General features: G+C 37.0%; 1 protein-coding gene across 1 annotated transcript in view; it reads right to left on the bottom strand.

The window, feature by feature from the left end:
- LOC128861298 (uncharacterized) overlaps nt 1-17,605 on the bottom strand; it is a 59,278-nt gene extending 41,673 nt beyond the window's left edge. The window contains exon 1 of the mRNA XM_054099339.1: nt 17,520-17,605. The gene's annotated coding sequence lies outside the window, so the exon portion shown is untranslated. The remainder of the gene's footprint in view (nt 1-17,519) is intronic.
- Between the last annotated feature and the right edge of the window lie 133 nt (nt 17,606-17,738).

Below are 17,738 nucleotides of genomic sequence, written 5' to 3'. Positions count from 1 at the left end.
TAACGAATTCTACATAGACGTAGACATCGTATGTACATATGAACATATGTATATATACCAATGTGCTCACAATGACAACAGCAATTTTTAGGACTTAAACACGTTTTTAAAAAAATTGTTGGAAAACGTGTGCAAAACGGAAGCATGGTATCATTGCTTTTAAGTCTATAACTACGTTACAAAGAACAACAAGTGGAACATTTTAAAGAGGCCTGATAGAAATTTGAGTAAATTATGGCCTTTCAAAATTGGTCATATAAATATTTTAAATGAGCAGGTGTCATGTACATATATGTGCAGTCTGGGAAAAGAGCGCGTCAGATTTCATGAGAATTCATAAATACCAGAAACATGATGTTAATGCGCGGGATTTTTACAATGGTCGTTATTAGCGTGCCTGAATATGTTCCAAAATCTCTCTAGAATGAAGTTCTGTTGGCACCAACTCTGAATGAGAAGCAAATACAAACGCGAAACACACACGGTTTGAATAACGCATATGTATGTAGAATAACATATAGAAAAGTGTTACAAAAATTTATTCTAAAAGTGGAAAAAGAGAATTAGGTGAGAATAATAATAAAAAAGTCTTTTTTGGGTTCACTTCAGAATTTATTTCGTGCTGCACATTTTGATTCATTAAATATATTATAAGAAATAATTTATTAAATGGCGAGAGCAAAATCTTAGGAGTATCAGAGGCTTTTCCTGGGACTAATTTAAACGCTTCGTACATGTGTCGACAAATCTCACTACATACATATATTTGCTTTATTATATTCAAGATCCATAAAATATTGAAAATCGTGTTAAAAAACAATTCGTGTAAAAAATAATTTTTTTTGTACTAAATCAAATTCTTGTGAAAAATTCGTTCAATAAAGAGAATTAGTTGTATTTATAAATTTCTGATGTTTACGTATTTCTGTTCTTTTCTTAATATAGTTTTGATAGACATTGTTTATTTGTTCACCAGTTTTCTTTCGTATGTATTTATTTATAGCATATATATATATATATATATATATATATATATAAATATTCATTGGTCGCTCGGAAACGTTAGTTTCGAAAGTTTCATATGAAGATAAAGTTTTATGTTAAGATCAAGGGGAATTCTGGCAATACTGCTGTTTCCGTGGCGCCGCAATTTAATGGCGGATTCTTATCGAACTCGACAAAAGAAAACGAAATGAAGGAGTAAATTTTTTTTTATATCTCGCTTAGTTTTCGAGATATTAAATAAAAAAAATAATAATAATAATTTTTTCTTCAGTTTCGATAGAAATCGCCGAGATTAGACAAAATATAGGAGTACAATTTTTCGATATCTCGTTTAGTTTTCGAGAATAAAAAAATACAACTCGTTTAAACTTAAAAACAATGATATTAAGCGTATCACAAAAAATAATAAAGTAATCAAAATTAAATTAAATTAATTAACGCAGTATTTTTGCGTATAACTCCTTATCGCGTGGGCGGGCTTTGGTCGCACTTCAAAAAAATAACCCTCATCAGTCCAACTCCGGCTACGCAATCCACCGTATTTTTGCGTAGAACTCCTTTCCGTGTTAAAACCATTGACCCAAAATTAAAACATCATATGCATGTATGTAGTAAGGAGGAACAATAACCCCCATCCCCAACATTAACACTAAACTTAAATACTTAATTTTTGTTCATATTTTTGTTTCATTTGCAGGCATCCGGCAACACCATACTGTTGTCATTCCAATCTTCTTCTTATTCGCTTTAAAAAATTGGAAAGTGACTGTATGGACAAATGCATTTGCATTTTATTTAAAAAATAATAATTCGAATATAAGGATAAAAATAAGTAAAAACACGCGTGTGAGTGTATATTTCGTGAATTTTAGTGAAGTGTTAAAAAATGTATAGTGTAATGTGGCAAATTATAGTGAAGTTCCAAAGGGCATTTTGAAGGCAAGTAATTATGAAATTATTATTTCCAGAATAGTTTGGTGTTATAAAGAGTGTTCCTTAACACCTCACTAACATCTCCACCAAGTTTCATTAAAAAATTGCCCAATATACATTATTCTAAATTCCATCCTTTTTTTTATTCAATATCTCGAAAACTAAGCGAGATATCAAAAAATTTTACTCCGTCATTTCGTTTTCTTTCGTCGAGTTCTGTAAAAATCTGCCATAAGATTGCGGCGCCACGGGAACACCAGAATCCCCAGAATTCTTATAAGGTGATTGCTGTAGTACAAAAACAAAATTCATATTTATATCCGACTGTGGGAGGCGTCCACTTGTTGAGTGAATGTCCGCTTGTTGTTGCAATTTGGTAGTTTGAATGTCCATATTTCAATCAAAATATAAATGAACAAACAAAACAACAAGAAAAAGTTTGACATTTAAAGCACATAATCACAACCAAAAAACAAATCAGCTACGTTAGGAACATCACCTTATATGAATTTACCTTGGTTAAGATAGTGTTCTTCTTCTTAAGTTTCTTGCAGAAATTACTCGTTTAAGGGTTTCCACCATTTTCAAAGTGTGTAAAATTAAAATGAAATAATAAATATAACATTGGTGTGAAATAAAAAGTATTTTTGGCAGATCTAATTCACAGAAGTTTTTGTACATGTAGTTTTCATAATTTTTAATATAAAAACACACCGATTATATGCTTGACCGTAGCATAAATGTGGTTTGGCATAAAAGAAGATTTAAAAATTAATTTCTAATTTGTATTAACCGATAAGGTACTGATTCAATACAAAATTTTGCACGCCTTTCCAAGTTATCTAACAAAACTAGTTATGTCTTTTTAGGAATGTTGTTTACGATGGTGGTCACAGTAGCTTGAATGGCTTTAAGCGGCTCATATCGTTTTCCTCTCATCGCCGAATAGAGTTTCGAGCACAGATAATAGTCGCAAGGTGCCAAATTGGGTGAGAACGCCGCAACGAAATAATTTAGTATTCTTTGTCAGAAATACACTCACAGCTCTTGACCAAAGAGTTGGTCCCTCTTCATGTCGGTCTCCTTGCCGCGGGGATGAGGTTTAAGTGGCGAGTTAACCCCATGCTATGGAGATTAACTTACCACGAACTAAGAGGGCAGCTCCATATAGGAATTGGGTATCCACTCATCCGCGGAACGGCGGAATTGGTGGCCACCCAAGTACTATGTGGAGAGTACCGTACCGACAACCTGGCAGGAGGTATAAAATGCATTTCATCGCAATGTAGAGGCTAACCAAGGATCTCTCTGCACGAGGTTACCCACTTTCGGGAAATCCTCCCGTCGAGCAATCGACGGCTCGGCCATCGGATGTGCAGGCCCGAACCCCACATTCCCCTATGACCGGAACTGACACCCAGGGTTCCGGAGGAAGCGCACTACTAGTGGTGAAACATGGCACATTGGCTATGCCAATGGAGAGCCGAGTGAGTGTGAGCGATATACCGTCGTCGAAACGATCTGAAGCAACTGAACAATTCTTGTGGAGGATGTGGAGATGGCGGACAATCTCTCAGTAGACTCAGACGGATCTCTGGTACCGAGTAAGTCTTTGACAACGGTTAAACCTGGTGTGAATCAGGTAAGTACCGGTAAAAAGACTGAAGTTATTGGAGAGTCGAACGCAGGTGTTGGTCTAACCGCAAGGCAGATCAAACGAAGAAGACAGAAGGCGAGGCTAGCCGAAGCACTAGCTAAGGCAAGGACTCAACCTCCGTCAACTTCGACACCTGTAACGGAAACGGGAAAGCGTGGCAGAACAGAGGATTCCTCTGTAGCGCTGCGCTCTTCCGGAAACGAAACGGGGTCTGTACCAACAACCGGGAAGCGGAGAAAGGCAAAGAAGAGGAAAGTAGAGAGACGGAATTCGGAAATGCCTGCATCCTCGACCCAATCCAAGGCAGACAAACCTTTGCCTGGCAAGGCAGAGGCTAAGGGACCTCAAATGTCGAATGACACTCTTCCGTCAACGTCTGGCGAATCATTCGCGAGAATGGCAGCAAAGGCAATGACGGTGGAGATACATACCGACAAACAAGATGGTCTCCTGTCCAAAAGGCAACAAGACTATCTTGACAGCTATCTTTGGAAAGCTATCGGTGAGTCGAAAGACGCGCCGACTTTCGAGGCGAAAAGCGTGGTGGACGGCATCGTAAAGGTGCACTGTTCCAATGCTTTTTCCCGAGAATAGCTAGAAAAAGCGATAGCAAAGATTCCAGCCTGCGAAAACAGCAAGTTTATTCTTGTTGAGAGTAGCAAAGAAAGGCTGGTACGAGCGAGTGTCTGGATTCCGGGTCCTTCCTGTAATTCAGCAGAACTCCTGAAACGCATCCGTGTTCAGAATAAGGATCTTGACACGACTCTCTGCAGAGTATACTCGTGCATCAGGCAGAAATCCGCTACCACTTCGGAGGCGGGTTCCCACCTGGTACTGGGTATCGATCTTGGGTCCCTCAAGGTTCTTAAGTCGAAGTACTGGTGCCGTCCTCACCTACATCTGGGGCGAGTCCACTTCCGTGTTCAGGATAAGGTGGTGGACAAAGCGTAAATATACTCAGTCTCATGACTGAAGTTATATTTACACAAATAAATCTGCAGCATAGCAAAGCGTCTACGGCTCTCTTGTGCCGTAGGCATGCAAAACTGCAAACAAACCCACACATAATACTTATAAAAGAACCATGGGTATGTCGCAAGCGTATCTGTGGTCTAGGTGCTATGTCGTGGGGACAAATACTTCATTGTGAAGGGAATGTGAGACCGCGAGCATGTATTATCATGCCGAGGTTGATCGAACACACGATGTTAAAATAGCTATGCTCCGGAGATATCGTTGCTGCAAAAATAAAGTACTTGAAAAGTGGGAACAGTGTCAAAGCTACCTTAGTTTCGGCCTACCTACCCTACGACTCTTTACAGCCACCTCCTTCGAGGGAGCTAAGAGAAGTGGTCAAGTACGCAGAATCCAATAATCTGGGGCTAATAGTGGGCTGTGATGCAAATTCACAGAACATTGTGTGGGGAAGCAGCAAATGCAACCCCAGAGGTCTCAAGTTACTGGATTTTATCCTGTCATCCGATTTGGTCATTCAAAACACTGGTAACAAACCAACTTTTGTGACCAGAAGGAGACAAGAGGTGATTGATTTAACACTTACCAATAGGTCAGTTGGAAATCAAATCAACCGATGGCGAATTTTGGAAGAGGACTCTCTTTCTGATCATCGTCTTATCGAATTCCGACTGGGAATTGACACAATATCAATACCTTCCGGTAGGAATCCTCGAAATGTGGACTGGGACAGGTGTGGTGAGCTTGTAACAGAGCGACTACCAAACCTGAACAAACTCAAATCAGCAGAAATGATTGAAGATGCTACTAAGAAATTAGAAGGTACTTTAATCAATTGCTTTGAGGAACTGTGCCCACTCAGGCAAAGCAGACAGGGGAAAGCGGTTCCTTGGTGGAACCCTGAACTGTCGAAGCTTCGTGTACGGTCCAGGAAACTTCTTAATAAGGCCGTGAAGACCAAAACAGAAGACGACTGGGCTAATCATCGACTTACACAGAGAGAATATAAGAAAAAAGTACGGAAAGCCAAAACTTGAATCCTATAGAAATTTCTGCAGTAACGTCGAAGAAATCAGGTAAACAGCGAGACTTTGTAAGGTCCTTCATTTAGACCGCTCAGTAAGGCTGGATTCCATTCGAAAACCTGATGGTTCATACACCATTTCCAAATCGGAAACGTTTAATGCTTTACTCGAAACCCATTTTCCGGGTAGTAGAACTCTCTCTGAAGATGAGAGTGGCATGAACAACAACGGTAGCAACGGTGGAACCTCTAGGTACAGCTGATATATTGCTAGTCGGATAGTGACAAGGGAATCGATAAGGTTTTCCTTATCTTCCTTTGAGAACTTTAAGTCCCCTGGACCTGGCGGAATATATCCAGCAATGCTTAAAAAAGGAGGAGACAGGCTGATTGAGGCCCTGAAAAGGATCTTCACAGCCTGTCTTGCATTTGGTTATATACCATCCCAATTTCGACGCGTAAGAGTAGTATTTATTCCGAAACCAGGAAAAGATGACTATTCCTAGCAAAAAGTTTTAGATCAATCAGTTTGACATCGTTCAGTTTGAAAAGTCTGGAACGAGTGGTGGAGAAACATATTCGAGTGAGGGTATTGCCGAGAAGTCCACTTAGTAGAAATCAACACGCTTACCAGAGCGGAAAATCATGTGAATCAGCCTTACACGATCTTGTTAGCAAGATTGAAGGCTTTGCACGAAAGTGCAGAGGATTCTTGACAAAATCGATGACTGGTGCATGAGACAAGGTCTTTCCGTTAACCCGAACAAAACAACCATAGTCTTGTTTACGAGAAAACGGAAATTTAATGGACTCAGTCTTCCAACACTGAAAGGTGTGACACTTGGTCTTTCCAACGAAGTTAAATATCTAGGAGTAATCTCGGATAAGAAACTGACTTGGGAGACACACGTTTCACTGAAGGTGAATCGTGCATTGAAGATCTTTCAGCAATGCCGTAGAGCCTTTGGCAAAAATTGGGGTCTGAAACCTGCTGTCCTATGGATATACACAGCACTTATCAGACCAATCATCACTTACGCTTCTGTGGTCTGGTGGCGACGGAGCATGGTTAAGTCCACAATCCGGGAACTATACAGGCTGCAAAGAAGTGTATGTTTATGCATCACGGGTGCCATGAGTACAACCTCTGGTGATGGCCTGAATGCTATGCTTGATTTGCTCCCCCTGGATCTTAAGATACAACAGGAAGCAATAAAAGCAATGTGTAGACTCCATAAATATGGTTTCTGGCACGAAGATGGAACTTCGGGACACAGAGAAATCTTTAAGTTGCTGTCGGAGCAGTATCCACTGTTTTTGGCACCTAAGGATGACCTGATACCCACCGTTTCATTTGGAAGGAAATTTGATGTCAGATTTCCATTGCGTGAGCAATGGAGCAATCCAGAATGCATGCAGGGAGGTTTGACGGATATTTTCTTTACCGATGGGTCCAAGACTGAAATAGGGTCTGGAGCCGGATGGTACTTAAACGATAGTAATAAGTATCACTATGCTATGGGGGGAATGGCAACTGTTTTCCAAACAGAAGTTTTTGCTATCCTAAAAGTAGCCGAATGGATAATCGAGAGGAGATGGAGCGGGAAACAGATTGGAGTCTTCAGTGACAGTCAGGCTGCATTGAAGGCCCTGGAGAACGCGAAGCAAACCTCAAAGATTGTTCAAGAATGTAAGAAGAAGCTTAATTCTGTCGCAAGACAAAACAGGCTTGTACTTATATGGGTTCCGGGACACTCCGATGTTCAAGGAAACGAAATTGCCGACGAATTGGCCAACCGTGGATCAGCGGTGCCCCCACAGAGGCCAGAGCCAATAATCGGAATCAGTCCCGCAGGAATCAAGAATTGGATCAGCGATTATGTAGGCAATCTACATAAAGAGCGATGGTCATGCTTGGAGGAAGCGGATAGCACTGAGCACTTTCTCTGTGAGTGTCCTGCCTTTGCTAGAGCACGACTACGAGTATTGGGTTCCGATGTCATGAGAATGAGTAATATTCGTTCTCTAAAACTAGAGGATATTTACAGATTTGCCAAAGAATCTGGAAAATTCTCACTGGACTAACTATCTCTATCTCTGTCTCTATTCTTTTCTATTTCTTTCTCTGATACTTTTCTCCCTCCCTCCTTAACTATCTACCCCCTTTCCAGAGCTTTAAATACAATGGGCTCTTTAGCTTGAGTGTTTTAGGAGCCCCCAAATCTCCTGGTGCTCCTTGGCTCGACCTTTTCAATTTCAAATTCAAAAATTTAAAAGAGTTGGTGTATCGTCGTGCCGAAATTACCATATGCCAATTTCTTTTGTATTGAGCTTACGAACACCCGAGTTTCAATTCAATAATTATGCCGGACAATCTTTTTACGATGTTTCGATGTTTCCTGGATATAATACTCTCAGTGGATGACTTGGTTTCTCATCATCAATCAATCGTAGTATTCATAAGTTTGCGTATTATTTGGTATTATTTTTATGCCTGAACTTATGAGTTATACAGCGGCACTAAATTGCCCTGCCCAAAGAGCCTAGCATAAAGAAATACTTGCACGAGTATAATTCAAAAATCTGAGTTCCATTATGTTAAGCCATACACGTAAAATTGGAAAACAATATAGTATTGTTTTTTGGGCTCCGACTCCATGCACTGCGCCCTCTCTTTTTTTGAGAGAAATATTACGAATTTTCCAATGAAATTCACAGGAGATGTTGATTTCGTGCTTATTTTGTGAAAACTAGCACCAACACTATTCAGTTAATAATAGTTTTTAAGTTATTTGTTGAAAAAATTTGTCTTTTACCTTCACCAAATTTTGATACAATAAGTGCACTTATCACATTTATTTGAATAATTATTTAAACTACATTAACATACACACACGTTTCTAACACTTTTTATTTATATATACCATAAATTAACAATTTAAATTGCATTTATAACTTGCAAACTCTTGGCGCGCCAGCGAAATTAACAATAACTGAAAAGCATGGCTGAATGGAGTGCTGCCAGAAGCAAACAAAAAGAAAATGGAATGCGATTGAAAACGAAGCAACATAGGAACAGTGGCGGATTTACACTAAGTGCCAACGGTGCCTGCGCACAGGGCGGCAGATTCTAGAAGGGCGGCAAAACTAGGAGAAGAATATTGAAAAAAAAAAAAAAATTATACTCGAGGAGCGGCGGATATTAGGGGCCACCTTAGGGAAAACGCTTATGGAGAAAATAAGAAGCTGATCTCGGATTAGTTTCTAACAGTTAGTGAAAGTTTAGACATTCATCTATGCGAGAAATAATTGTAAGAATAGAAAAGTTTATTTCTGAACGTTAATTAATCGTGCACACAGAAATAATCGTTATCTATTGTTATATAGTACGTGGCCCACAATACCCGCCAGGCATAGGAGCGATTTTATTCATTGACTTCTCTAGGGCATACAAATTGATTTTATTCGCAATAACAAAAATATTTCGAAGTTGGAGAGAGTCCGGTTAGCGCAAATGTGGCGCAAGATGTAACTGAGAATGCTATAAAGAGACAAAAAGCTAGAGTACTGAGGATTCAATTAGAGAGACTTGAGATAACATTCATGCACATTCTTTGGCATTTTTTACTATCACGACTCCACGCGGTTAGTAAAAGATTACAGAAAGTTGAAATCAACATTACTAATGTAGTTAATGACTATCGTGGACTAATAAAAGTAGTAGCAGATACAAGAATGCAATTTGAAGTTTATGAAAAAGAAGCGTTGGACATGTCAGAGAGTCAAGAATATCAGACGACTGTTTCGAGAAAAAGAAGAAGAAAGTTACAAGCTGACGAATCAAGAGATGGGGAAGTTCAATTGACAGGAAGCGATAATTTTCGAGTAAATACCTTCAATATCATACTAGACAACGTTGATTCAGAATTGAGAAAGACAAGCCAAGCAGGGCAAAGAGGGCAAAAAGTAAGGTGAATTTATTTGTCAAACTTCGCGGGATTAAAATTTCGCTCTAGCTATTTTTTTCATAAGTTGGCAGCACTGTTAGTAACATCTGGGCCAACTTTCATGCGAATGTCATTATCAGTAATATATTTACGCTTGTGTTTACCAAACGACCAAGAGTGCATTTTTCGATTTTTACAATGTCTGATTTGATTGAGCAGAGAAGTGCCATCAAATTTTGTTTGCGGAATGAAATTTCGGCTGCGGAAACGTTTAGCATGTTGCAGAAGGCTTTTGGTGATTCGACCATGTCGCAGAAAAATGTTTATAAGTGGTACAAAGACTTCAAAGAGGGTCGAGACTTGGGGCGCTCCGGACGACCATCGATTTATGCTGTCGACCCTGAAACAACCGACCAATAAAGCGAATATCGTGCTAAAGCCGAGGCCAGACCGAAAAGATCACGTCAAAGTCGTTCAAAAATAAAGGTCATGATGACAGTTTTTTTCGATTTTCGTGGTGTGGTGCACTATGAATTCCTTCCATCTGGCCAAACTGTTAATAAGGAATATTATTTGAGCGTTATGCGTCGTTTATGTGAAGCAATTCGTCTAAAAAGACCAGAATTATGGGTCAACAACTCTTGGTTTTTGCATCACGATAATGCACCGTCTCACACTGCACTCGTTCTTCGTGACCATTTCGCCAAAAATTCCACGCATATCGTTCCGCAACCACCGTATTTGCCTGATTTGGCTCCGTGTGATTTCTGGCTATTCCCAAAACTCAAGAGACCACTCCGGGGAATGTGTTTCGAGTCGATTGAGGAGATAAAAGCTGAATCGAAGAAGGTGCTGATGGCTATACCGGAAATGTACTATTTGGCATGTTTCGGTGATTGGAAAAATCCTTGGCATAAGTGTATTTCATCGAGAGGGGATTATAAATAAAGATTTTTCATTTTACAACCAAATTCACCTTACTTTTTGCCCACATGTGTATGAAAGGTTATACGAGAAATTTTCAGTGATTACAAATTTTGGAGGTTTGAATTTCAAAGAGCTTCGTGAAAGATCGGAATATTTGAGAAAAGCTTATGCTTCAGACCTTGAGATTTCATTCACTGACGAAATGATTCATTTTCACGCGTACTGTTCTGAACGAAAAATAGAACGTAACTAGCCATCTGATCTTCTGATTCTTCTGCGGACGAACGAGTTATATACTGAAGTTCCAAATGTGGAGATAGCATATCGAATATTTAACACATTAGCGTCAACAAACTGCAGTGCAGAATGTTCATTTTCATGTCTGAATAGAGTAAAAAATCATTTGCGTTCAACAAGTCTGAAAACCGTCTGAATAGTCTGGCTCTACTGTGCATTGAGTCTGATTTACTTGAACGCTTGAATTGTGACAATTTAATACATCAGTTTGCAGTACGAAAAGTCAGACGTATTCGCATTTAAGGTGATGTGTCAAAACTTGATCTCATAAAAGCAATCATTCCTCTTTTTTGCTCATCTAATAAAGATTGATAATATGTTTAAGCAAGTATGCTGTTCTATAGTTTCAATTGGATTCTATTTTTTAAGATGCACTACTATATTTTATGCTATTTATTACACTTTCTTGGCACTTAATTTATAATTAAACAATAAAAATTTTGCTCAACAATAAAGGTTGAAATATATCAAATATTATTCTATAGTCTGTTAATTGATGGATAAAACTACCCAAAATTTGTTTTGTTACACCTGTTTATTGTGTAACGACGATTTTCTGTACTACAATACAAATACGCACACACAAATTTAAAAAATTAGGGCGGCATTCTTCATGGTGCACAGGGCGGCATTTTGTGTTAATCCGGCACTGCATAGGAACATAATTTCCACACATTCTTTTTTGTTAGAATAATGAGGGAATGGGGGTTTACAACCTCTAAGGCGCATATTTTGAGTTCATATATATATTTAAATACAATATCGATATGATTTTCGAAATACAGTTCAGCTTCACGAAAACTCCTGTGTGCAGCGAAGACGGTGTTGGACTATTAAGGGTTATTTTTTTTAAGTGCGGCCAAAGGCCGCCTACGCAGAAAAAAGTTTTACGCAAAATTTTTTAATTATTCTTTTTTATATATAGATATTTAATATATAAAAAAGAACATATGTCATATATTCATAAAATAGTGAAAATTTGGAATAAAAAATCGCGCGATTTTTTATTCCACATTTTCGCCTGCGGCGCTATTTTTTTTTATAAAATATATATGTGTATATATATATATATCATATATTCATAATATAGTGAAAATTTGGAATTAAAAATTTTTTATTCCAAATTTTCGCCTGCGGCGCTATTTTTTTTTATATTAAATATTTATGACGTATTTTTGTTTGAAATAAAATATATGTATAAATATATATATATATCAAATATTAATATATGATATTTTTTCAAATACAACATATAGGTATATGTATGAAATATTAATAAATAACTTTTTTTTTGTTTGATTACAAATCTAAATACACCCACCAAATACAAATCTGTAAACTCAAAATGCATACAATCAAACATACTTTACTGAAAATCAAGCATTAATATTATATATATATGTATATAAATATAAATATATACATATATACATATATCCATAAATATACCTATATATATATACAGTGGTACATTTTCGTTTAAACGCATTGCAGTTTTTTCGTTTACTTTAGAACTGTTTTAAGATTACAACAATAACAACAACAAATATTCTTCCAAACTGTTCGTTAAGTTGCATTTGTTTCTTATCTATTGCTTCTTGTTGTAAAATAACGGGTCTCTATTTAAAATTGTGCTTAAAAATGCTACATATTCATATAAACGCATAGTTTGTTAAAGAGTGCAGTAGTGAAGTTAAAAGTGATTAACTTGTGAATATTGTTTGTAACTGAATATTTTGGTAAATTCTTATAATTTTTTTACACATTCATTCAAATTTCTTAGTTAAATTAAATTTTTTAACCTAATTTCTTCAGATTTTCTAAAATGCCTAAAGCAAAATACTTAAATGATGAGGAACGGGTATTGGTCAGTGTTTACCATGAGGAGGGCTATTCCAATCGTGAAATTGGACGAAAAATTGGAAGATCGGAAGGAGTTGTGCGTGCTTTCTTAAAGAAAGCAGACAATTATGGAATAAAGAAAGCAACCAAAGGCAACACAAAATTGTCACAGCGTGACAAAAACAAAATAAAGTATGAGGCTACGAAAAATTTTTTGAATTGCACACAAATAAAAAATAAATAGGGTCTTCCTGTAACGGCAAAACACATTTCGCACATTTTACGAAGTGATGAAAATATAAAATGGAAAAAACCAAAGTCTAAGCCAATGTTAAAGGAACATCATAAAAAAGCTCGTTTGGAATTTGCCCATAAACACATTCATTGGACTACGGAATGGAGGAAAGTTGTGTTACGTAACGTACACCGATATGTTAGAAGATGCCCTCATCACATTTTTAGATGAAAAAATGGACGAAGACAGCATTTTTCAGCAAGACAACACTTCCATCCATGTGTCAAGGGAGTCTCGAAATTGGCTTAAGGAGCATAAAATTGACCTGTTGGGGTGGCCCGCTTGTAGTCCCGATTTGAACCCAATAGAAAATCTCTGGGGATGGATGTCGAGGAAAATTTACGGTCAAAAAGCCCAAGGAAAAACTTACAAAACAGTTTTAGAGTTGAAATTAGCAATAAAAGAAGCATGGGAGGATGTGGACAGATCCCTTCGGCAAAGTTTGGTGCAATCAATGCCAAATCGATTATTTGATGTCGTAGCAGCGAAAGGCGGCACAACTAAATATTAATAATAATCTATATATATAAAAAGAAGTTACATTTCCTTGGTAATCTTATAACTCAAGAACGGGCTCACCTATCCAAACCAAATTTTTAGGCTTTGTTTGGACTATTCAGTAGTTGGTTTGTGTTTTGAAATTTTAAGAATCGGATACCAGGGTCTCGAGAAATAGGCCAAAACGTGAACCCGGGTAACCCTAGGATGTGTTTGTACAATATGGGTAGCAAATGGAAGCTGCTGATGATTCTATAGTATAGAGTATTTTTGATGCCGCTCCGTGACTAGGGTCTCGAGATATCGGTCAAAATGTGGACCCCGATAACTTAAGGATGTGTTCGTACAATATGGATAGCAAATGGGAGCTGTTGATGATTGCTATAGTATAGAGTATTTTTAATGCCCCTCCGTAACTAGGGTCTCGAGATATAGACCAAAACGTGGACCTGAATAACCCTAGGATGTGTTTGAACTACATGAGTATCCATTGTAAATTGTTGATAAATGCTAATGAAAGAGGACTTTTCTTTTCGCTGGGTAACTAAGGACTCCAGATATAGACCAATTGGGTACTCGCCTTCAGGTTAAGAGATTGCATTCTTATGTACTACAACCAGTTAAAATGTTTTTAAAAATTCAGATCCATTATCTACATATATTTCTCGAACTTTACAGATTCAAGGTCAAATATACCATAGAGCTGGGTCTTTGCTACCATTCCCAGATGGTGACCATCAATTTTTGCAAATACATATATTTTATTGGTGATGAGAATCGTGAATTAGATCAGCGCTGTGCAATTTCGACGAATACGAGAAGATCAATCGTGAATGAATTGCAAACAATGTTCCATCAACACAATGAATTGGTGAAATTGTTCAAAGTGGCACTCGATCTGATGCCCACCGATGGCCACAAAATCATAATAAAAGCCGATAAAACACCAATTGGAAGCACGCCAGACGATTCAATGTACCAACGATTGACGAAGTAGCTATTGTTGTGGTTGGTGAACAGTTTCAGCCACGAGATATTGTTTTGTATCGTAGAAATGAGCAATTACAACGTATTTCAGAACTCCATCGCTGTTATGATGCATTGCAATACCCCATTTTGTTTTGGAGAGGGGACGATGGCTATCATATCAACATACCAATGATAAATCCAACAACTGGTACATACACATTTTATTTTTGTTTAAATATGATTTTTAAATAATTGCGTCTTCAAAATGATTCATCAGCACGTGAGTTTTCAAAGCAATTGCTGAAGATTGGCGATGGAAAAATTGCAAGTGATCAAAATGGGTTTATCATGTTACCGAATAATTTTTGCATAATTGTATCATCAAAACAAGAACTCATTGATCGCGTTTTCCCAAATATTGTTCAAAATTATAATAACCATGATTGGTTACGAGAACGTGCAATTTTAGCACCAAAAAATATCAATGTCAATGAAATAAATTTCCACATCCAGGAAAAATTGCCAGGTGATTCGGTAACATATAAATCCATTGATACTGCTATGAATAATGAAGACGCAGTCAATTATCCGGTCGAGTTTTTAAATTCTTTGGAACCACCAGGCATGCCACCGCATAATTTGAATTTGAAAGTTGGTTCATCGATTATACTTCTCCGAAATCTTAATGCACCGAAACTTTGTAATGGAACGAGACTTTCAGTGAAGAAATTGATGCCTAATTTAATTCAAGCAACAATTCTCACTGGCAAAGCAAAAGGTGAAATTGTACCAATACCACGCATCCCATTAATACCAACGGACATGCCATTCGAATTTAAACGTCTTCAATTTCCTGTTCGGCTATCTTTTGCTATGACCGTAAACAAGTTCATTTAGAGGAAACTTGCTTTTCCCACGGCCAACTGTACGTTGCATGTTCGAGAAATGGAGCGCCAAAAAATTTGTTTATTTATGCACCCCAAAATAAAACAAAAAATGTTGTGTATACAATTGAATTAAATTAAACGTTGATTTTCTTTTTCCGAAATAAAAATAAAAATTATTTCATTTTATTTTGTAAGTTATTGTGTTCAAAAATCAAATCTTTTTAGCAATAAATTTTTTATTGAATTGCAAGACATTTTGGACGAAAATATAATAAAAAATTAAATGCTAAAGGATTAACTGGGAAAACATTTTTAACTTTATTTATTTTAGCATAATTTATTTAACGTAAAAAATTAAAATGGATATTAAAGAATCAAAGTTTAATTACAAGTTTTTATCGGCTCTTTCACCTTACCTGTATATAGGTGACCAATACAATCAAATTTTAAAAAAGTACAGAAAAGGCTATTGTGACATCTTTAGAAAGTATGTTGAATAAAAAAATCAACTAATTCAACAGTTTAAAAATTTTACAAGTTCTATAAAGAAAACTTAATATGAAAAATTTTTTGCGATATAAAAAAAACATTTTATGTATGGTGGTGCGAAGCCCACGGGGTAATGCTAGTTATAATAATAAAATATTAATAATAATAAGAATAAAATATTAATAACTAATTTATGTAAGAATTAGAAATAAATTGAAATAATAAAATGCGTTTTGAATATGTAGCATTTTTAAGCACAATTTTAAATAGAGACCCGTTATTTTACAACAAAAAGCAATAGATAAGAAACAAATGCAACGATGGTTTACTGTTACCTTAACGAATAGTTTGGAAGAATATTTGTTGTTGTTATTGTTGTAATCTTAAAACAGTTCTAAAGTAAACGAAAAAAATGCAATGCGTTTAAACGAAAATGTACCACTGTATATATATGAATAGACGTATATAAAATTGTTTATTTATGCGATGTCTGGCAGCACTTCGGCTGGTTGTAATAACCAAAATAGGAGGATTCTTGGTCAATTTTACAAATTTTGAAATCAAATAACTTAAAAACTATAAGCCGCCGACAAGTGAGGTTTTCACTTTTAGAAAGTAGAATACCCCCTCTACCCCCCTTACACCCATTTTTTTAAAACATACGGGGTAGGTGATGGGTATTTTCCCGTTTTTTGTTTTCTTTTTGTGGCAGGGAAACTATTTCGCGTTACAAACTTCCTTAAACTGTAGGTACAGATGGGGATTGTGGAATATATGTATCTGAGTGAAAAAAAAAATCTTCATACACATGTGTTGACAATGTATCCATATATGTATACAATAAAGAAGCACGAGATTGAATCCCATTCGAGTTCATAAATTCTAGCAACATCGATAATCCCAATACAACCCGAAATAGAACTACCTCCTATCAGCAGTTAGCTGTTGCTCCCCTAGAAGTTTGCATACACATGTGCATACATATGTGCACATATCAGCCACTGTATACATCAAAACAAAGCACAATCAGGGCGTATTCAACAATCCAGATCTATATATAAATACTCGTATGTGTGTCCTATCCAAGACTACAATATGCTTTCGTGCAGCGTCAACGTAACTTGGTTGCTGGTTTGTTAACGATTACACTATTGCACTTAAGATAGTTTCATTCATGACATGAATGAGACACCACTAATCGAAAACGATGAACACAAAATCTCAACCGCGCCCGCCACAACACTTTAACATTCATCATATTCGTCGCAGATGTGACCAACGACGCTACCGTTCCATCATTGTGTATCACATCGGTTCCGTCATCGTTATACTCCGAGTCTTTTTTACTTCTACAATGGAATTAAATCAAATTGCATAAACAAATAGCAGGAATAAGCATTTAATAATGGTTTGCTGCCGCTTTATCGTTTATTTACACTCGTCTGCCCCATTCACCTCGTGCTACACAATCAAAGGTTCCGCAGTCGACTGCATCGCACACTCTTCCCGACAATCTACACACATATATATGTATGTATACATACGTATCTTGAATATATAGGTGCAGTGTATTTTGCGATTTTTAACCGAGTTCGTTGAGTTTCGTTTACTGGAGGGGGACGAGAGCGCGTCAAGTATCCATATTTAGTGGGTACACCTTAAACATGTATTGCCCGAACGACCACAAATACACGCACACACAGACCCACACCCAAATACACAAAGATTCAGTTTTATTTGTATACACTTTTCTGTTTTTTAATTTTTTATTTACTTGATTTCTTCTAAATTATCCGCCGATTGTTGAGGCCCATGTCTTTACTAAACCACTCTCGCGTTTGAACTGTTTCTGATGCCCACAAGCTCGCAAGTATTCAGCATTGCCGAGCAGCTCCAAAGTTTGCGCTAGAATGGAGACCTCTCCACAAAAATAAGCACTAACTTTCGGTATAATGGTTGCATGTGTGTATGTAACGTACGTATGGAGATAGAT

Source organism: Anastrepha ludens, chromosome 2 (assembly GCF_028408465.1).
Source record: "Anastrepha ludens isolate Willacy chromosome 2, idAnaLude1.1, whole genome shotgun sequence".
In the NCBI taxonomy this organism is placed as follows: domain Eukaryota; kingdom Metazoa; phylum Arthropoda; class Insecta; order Diptera; family Tephritidae; genus Anastrepha; species Anastrepha ludens.
Note: the sequence above shows the minus strand (reverse complement) of the source record. Positions and strands in the feature narration are given on the sequence as shown.